The following is a 6,355-nucleotide window of genomic DNA, read 5'->3' on the forward strand; positions in this document are numbered from 1 at the left end:
ATAATTCAGATTGTTCCATTATCGAGTCAAGGGCAAAATATGTAGATGTCTAGTAGGTCGGCAGCCTTCAAATAGGTCCCCATGACCCAGCTTCTTAATATCAATGCCCTGTGAATTTGGGCCAGTCTTAGTGACTTGCTTCTAATGAAGAGAATACAGCAAAAGTGATGGATGTCATTCTTCGATTAGCTTCTGTCTTGCTTCTCTCTTGTACTTTCAGTTGCTCACTGCTACATTCTGAGCAGCCCTGAGGAGTGGCCCATGTAGCAAGATATCTTGGCTCAGCAACCAGGGAGGAACTGAGGCCTTCAGCCCAAAATCCCACAAGGAACTGAAACCTGCCAACAACCAAGGGAGTGAGTTTAGAAATGACTTTCCCCTCAGTTGAACCTTGAGATGACTGAAGTTCCCGTCTATGCCTTGATTGCATCCCTGGGACAGATTCTTTGCCCGAGGACCTAGCTTAGAAGTACTGTATTACTGACACAAAGAAAACTAAAAACAAACAAACAAACAAAAAAACACAATAAAATAAAATGTCGTTTTAAGAGACTGAGTTTTGGGAGATCATTTCCAGTACATAAACCGAGGGGAAGAATTTGTGGTCAGTAGACACACTGTACAATACCATGTTTGTCCATGGGGGGGCCAGCTTATGTTAGTGTGTTTTGCATTCAACAGTCATTATTTGGTGAATAAAGCACTAGAAGCACTGGGGGAATTACAAATGACCCCATATTACTTCACATGTTGTTGGCACCATCTCTCACATACCACTGGTGTGCGAGCTAATTTACTTCAGAGAAACATGCATTTTAGGTTGAGTCTGCTTTTCCAGAAGTAGCAATGTTAAGAACAACCATGGAGCTCATTAAAGTACTTTTTGAATTCCTAAGGTTTAGTTCACTCTTCATGATTCCTTTAAGGATTATGTGATGGATGTGAGAGTTTAGGAACAATTTTTTTCTTTTGCCCCCATTCTCTTCTTTTCTTTCTTATTTCAGCCTGGAAAGTATTCCTTTGGTAGAATGTATGGGAGAAGGTTTAGCATAGTAATACACCAAAAAAAAAAAATAATAATAATTCCTATTAACAAGAAAACAACAGGAACTGGCTTGATCCAGTGAGAGGACTTTGATGTTCCAAGCTTCATTCCTCTTGCTCAGCCCAATCTACTTGTCTCTTTCCAGAATGGAGATAAGACTATCTCTAAGACTGGACAAAAGTGGGGGAAAATACAGAGCGAAGGAAAAAACTTAGGCGAACCAGGCAGTGATGAAGTAGGGATTGAAACAATAGAAGATTCCTAGATCATGTTTTCAAGAATGATTCCATGCACAGAAAATTTGATGGGAAGAGCAGGAAATATTTTGCATCATATTTTAGATGCTGTATGTATTCATAAACAGTGATTAAATAACATTGTTTTATTTCTCATACTGACTACATATATGCACAGCTTTCTGAGCACTGTGAATCCACTAAAGAGTGATATATGTATATTTCCATTCCTTCTCATTTGCTTTGCTCATACGTCAAGTTGTAAGTGTGTTAAGACGGCCCATTTAAATGAGATAATATATGTATTCTGAAAATGCCTAAATATTAAGAGTCCTCAACAAGTATGAATGAAGAATTTTGTCATTTAATTTTAGGGTAAGGTATTCAAGTTTATAGCTATGACTATGGCAATTCAATAAACTTTAATCAACATTCAACTGAACAAACTGAATTTTTTAAATCTAAAATTCATAATAATAAACTAATCACAGGAAAATATTTCATGCTATATACTAGGAAAATCTGAAATTAATGGAATCCCTGCTCTGGACATGATTCTTTAGGGATCCAGAAATATGTATGAGCAGCCCCAACACTGAATCTAGTAGCAGGGAAGCCCCTTGGAGTCAGTCAGTATTTCTTTAAGTCAATAGCATATATAAAATATCTTCTACAAGCTGAGCATTATGCCAGAAACTAAGAAAGAGAAGAAGACAAAACCAACAAAGGTTGTCCCTGACACCGTGAAGTTAGGTCTGGAGAAGACAGACCTTAACAAATGAGTACAGGTCATTAATGATGTAATTGCAAATATGTAAATACTTCAAAAGTAAAAGGGGCTTGCAAAGAGCAAGGTGTAGGTAATTAAGCCCTTCAACAGATTGCTATAGGTCACTGTATCTCAAAAACATACCAATGACTGTATGTCAAAATCAGCCATCTTCTTCCCGAATTATTAAATAAGTATCCCTATGATGGTATGCAAATTTAAAACTACATAAATAAAAAAATGAAATAAAAATAAATAAGTCAGTAAGTAAATAAGTATCCCCTGCCCTGAGATATGATCTCTGATAATGAGGAGGCATTTTCATCCCCCTTTTTGGAAGGTTATCAAACAGAGGTATCCAATGAATTAAATTGGAAGGTTTCTCTGGAGCAAATGGAGCAGAGCTGACCATCTTTTCTACTCCTCTGGGAAGTCTCAGTTTTGTTGAGGCTTCTACTGAACAACTTCTGGTTTCCTTTGGTCTCCTTGTTTCATTGTAGCACCCTTGAAGAACCAAATGACTCATGGCTCAACATTTGCTGAATCTGTAAGTCTGAATTTCACCATGACCATCACCTGTCTCCAACTCAACTACCCACAACCACCCACATCTCTATGTGATTAATGAGATTGTGTCTAAGGGTTCAGCTTCAAATGGGACAATTTGTCTCCATCAATAATAAAATGTTTTAGAAACAGATTCCCAGTGTCAATACACATTCAGTTATTTATCCCATCTTCTACAATGTTAGTATTATTCCATAGTATGATCAATGATATCTAGGGAGAAAAAGGCACTCAGGTTGCTAAGAAATGGAGAAATAGATTATTTTCAGTTCATTTAAAGTATTACCTAAAGCCGGAACTATATTATATTTAAGAATAATTTTTAAAAGCAGATTAAAAATCAAAGTTTTTTTGGCTTATCTACTATGCTCTCTGTCCTCTCAGCTATTCAGCTAATCAGAGTTAATGTAGTAATATGAGATTAATGTAGGGATTTTGTTTCAGGTCGTGAATTGGTTCCAATGGATTGTAATATAATTACTTAATCAGTTTTATTAGACTAATTTTTAAAAAAGGTTGGAAAACCCATGTAATATCTTACCGTATAAGCAGAGTCAGCATGAATTTAGATGTGCACTGTGTCACTTATATTAAGAATAAAAAATAGATATTAATAAGTTTAAAAAACATAATGACTGAAAATAGTTACATTCTAGATGGGGTACTTTTTACCTTATTGACTACAATCAATATTCAAAGTATGAGGGCTTTTTTTAAAAAGAAATAAAAAGCAAAAACAACAACAACAACAAAACAAACCAACAACCACACATAGTGCTTTTTAAACAAAAAGATCAAATAACAACTAGAAAATTTAATTAAATTTTAAATTTAGGGGCACCTGGCTGGCTCAGTTGGTTAAGCGTCTGCCTTCGGCTCAGGTCATGATCCTAGGGTCCTGGGATAGAGTCCTGTGTTGGGCTCCCTAATCGGCGGGGAGCCTGCTTCTCCCTCTCCCTCTGCCTGCCGCTCTCCCTGCTTATTCTCTCTCTCTGTGTGTGTCAAATAAATAAATAAAACCTTATTTTTTTTTAATTTAGAAATAAAGTATTTATGGGATGGCTAAGTGGCTCAGTTGTTTAAGTGTCTGACTCTTGATTTCAGCTCAGGTCATGATTTCAGGGTTGTGAGATCAAGCCCTGCATTAGGCTCCATGCTGGGCATGGAGCCTGCTTAAGTTTCTCTCTCTCCTCCCCCTCTGCCCCTGCAAAATTAAAGGCAAAGATTTTCCACTATTTTAAACAGAAACATGTTGTAAGACCAATAATGAGTTCAACAAACACTTATTAAGAAACACCACTGTCTTTCAAACATTGGGATAGATGCAATGTGTGTACTGGGTTCATAAAATGAGTTCTTGTTTTAGAATATAAATCCTGGGTGTGAGGAAATCATGTAAAATCTTGGTTTTAGAAAGTGACTTAGGAAATTCATTAAAATTCTGTATTTTAATTTGTGTCAGTCTATCTAATCTAAACATTAATACTTGAATTATAAATAGAGCTCTCCATTTGCTAGGAAGGGTTATGAGAAAATGGGATAAATATTATTGTAATTTCTTATAATGAAGATGTTGTTTGTAGCCCTTTAAAATACAGGCTAAATCCTACAGTAGCAAAATTAACTTAAAGAGAATATATTTGCACAGGCTTAACTGTCAAAACCTACCACGGTGCTTGTAAACAACATTTTAAAAATTTGACCAAGACTGCAAAGTAGACATTATCACTGACTACCTCACTTTCAATAACCTGCTCCATTCTTCAACCAATTACTACTCCTTTTATCCTTTCCAGCATACCAGAGTTGTTCGTCCAGTGACTACCCTGCTTAATTACATCCTTTTTTTATTTAGTAAATTTGACATGTCACATTGTGTAAGTTTAAGGTATACAGCATGTTACTTTGATAATTTATATATTATATGATTGTTAATATAGTGATATTTATCACATTACATAATTATAGTGCAATATTTTATCTATATTCGTTATACTGCACATTAGATCTCTATGGCTTATTTACCACTTGTTATAAGTTTGTTTCCTTAAATACCGTCACTTGAACTCCCCCCATCCCCCAGTAACCACCATTTTATTTTTGCTTTTACAGGTTTAACTTTTTTAGATTTCATATATAAGTGATGTCGTATAGTACTTGTCTTTCTCTGTCTGATTTATCTCACTTAGCATGATGTGCTCAAAGTCCATCCATGTTGTTGCAAATGGAAGGATAGAGTCCTTTTTCCTTGCTGAGTCATATTCCATTGTACATATGTACCACATCTTTTTTTTAATGTGTTTTGGGAAATTCTTTCATAATCGAGTTTTTATTGTTGTTCTGAGGATCAGCACAGACATTTCAGTTTGTACACAATGCTTAACATATGTACTGAAAATCTAGAAAATCATGTAGTTGTGATTCTTTTCTAAAAGTTATTGCAGTGATCTTCCAGCTTAAAATTTGGAGGCAAATTTTCTTAAACAGTATATCAAGTACCAATATCTTTAAATGTTGATATGCTATTACATTGCTAAGTCTCATTAATTCACAATTTAATATCATATACATTACTTACTCAAATTTTCAATGTTGCAAAGCACATTAACAAAGTTAGTAGGAAAACTGGACTACCACAACCAAGATGTTGTGCACAAGATTCTGACAGGGAGAGCCAAGATCAAGGAGTGGTTTTCTTTAGGAAACAATTCTACCAAAACAACACAGGATTGGAAGCAATTTAAAATGTTCAAGACATATTAAATGCAAGACTGACTCCAAATTGCCACTTAGTATGCTTTGTATTATAGGATATAGAAACTACCCCATCCATGGAATGTTAAGCTGACACCCAAGACAACCAAAGCCTCCCATAATCAATATCCCACTATTATCTGGTTGTACCAAAAAATAAACCAGCAAATGATTTCACCTCTTAAAAAAAAAAGCATTTACACTAAAAAATGGGATGAGGTGGGATTCCTTCTTTCTTAAGAATGCTTCTAGAGCTACTGAAAAACTTGTATTTATAAAAGAGTTGATAAAAAATGTTCCTCTGGATTGTACAAGAAAGGAGACAGGGACCCCTGCTAAGACGTGCTATATGGTATTAATTAGCCTTGGCTTCTTTCTCTCCTGATTCATCAGAGGCTGGAATCTCCTCGTTTTAGTTTCTCAGTTTTCTGCAGGTTAAGTCTTTTGTTTCCTGGTTAGTCACTTCAGCCCGTTTTCCCTTTGCTACCCTTTTCCCCTTTTGTTTACACTTTTTTTTTTTTTCCCCTGAAGATTTTTCCTTTCCTATGGCCCTTTTTGGCTTCATTTCCACTTTGGCAGTAGCAGGTTTGGCTGTCAACTTTGCTGATCTCTTCTTGGGCTCCTCCTTCACTGCCCTTTTGGCAGAGCTGACCTTCCTCTTGGGCATGGTGATAGTGGGGTGGCAGGTGGGGAAAGCCTTCAAGAACCTGGGCTGCCTGGCACCTCCCACTCCCCCCACCACCCAAGCTGCTGCCTGCACCACATCTTTTTATCCATTCATCCATGGGTGGGCATATGGGTTGTTTCCATATCTTGGCTATTGTGAATAATACTGCAATAAACTCAAGGATGCAGATATCCCATCAGAATCCTGGTTTCATTTCCTTTGGATATATATCCGGAAGGGGAATTGCTGGACCATATGGTAGATATATTTTTAATCTTTTTCAGGAACCTCCCACAGTGGGTGGACCAATTTACAGT

At 36.3% G+C, this 6,355-nt stretch overlaps 1 pseudogene; it reads right to left on the minus strand.

Moving 5' to 3' along the window:
* Nucleotides 1–5,783: 5,783 nt before the first annotated feature.
* LOC141372746 (non-histone chromosomal protein HMG-14 pseudogene) lies at nucleotides 5,784–6,038 on the minus strand (annotated as a pseudogene).
* Nucleotides 6,039–6,355: the final 317 nt, after the last annotated feature.

Source organism: Callorhinus ursinus, unplaced genomic scaffold (assembly GCF_003265705.2).
Source record: "Callorhinus ursinus isolate GAN/ISIS: 27379988/994484 unplaced genomic scaffold, GSC_fseal_2.0 scaffold5, whole genome shotgun sequence".
In the NCBI taxonomy this organism is placed as follows: Eukaryota; Metazoa; Chordata; class Mammalia; order Carnivora; family Otariidae; genus Callorhinus; species Callorhinus ursinus.